The following is a 541-nucleotide window of genomic DNA, read 5'->3' as shown; positions in this document are numbered from 1 at the left end:
TTACTGATATCACACTCTCCCTTCCTCTCACAATCTCCATCCCTCCCCCTCTCCTATCTCTCTCTCTCTCTCGCTCTCCCCCTCTCTCTCTCCCTCCTTATCTTTATTTCTCCCTCCCTCCCTCTCTCCTTCCCTCTCTCCCTCCCTCTATCCTTCCCTCGCTCTCCGTCCCTCTCTCCTTCCATCCCTCTCTCTCTCCTTCCATCCCCCTCTCTCTCTCTTTCCTTCCCTCTCTCTCTCTCTCTCTCTTGCTCGCTCTCTCTCTCTCTCTCTCTCCACTATATCTCTATCTCCCCCCCTCCCTCCCTCTCTCTCTCTCTCTCTCTCTCTCTCTCTCTCTCTCTCTCTCCACTATATCTCTATCTCCCCCCCTCCCTCCCTCTCTCTCTCTCTCTCTCTCTCTCTCTCTCTCTCTCTCTCTCCCCACTATATCTCTATCTCCCCCCCTCCCTCCCTCTCTTCGTTTCCCTCTCACTATCCCTCTTGATGGAATTTAATTGGTCTTCTTGAAGTTACCCCTACCCTCAATTTTCTAATGTTT

The sequence above is a fragment of the Pinus tabuliformis genome, chromosome 8, assembly GCF_031772625.1.
Source record: "Pinus tabuliformis cultivar Carrire ecotype Pingquan chromosome 8, CPIR1, whole genome shotgun sequence".
Classification (NCBI taxonomy): Eukaryota; Viridiplantae; Streptophyta; class Pinopsida; order Pinales; family Pinaceae; genus Pinus; species Pinus tabuliformis.
This window is presented reverse-complemented; position numbering follows the sequence as displayed.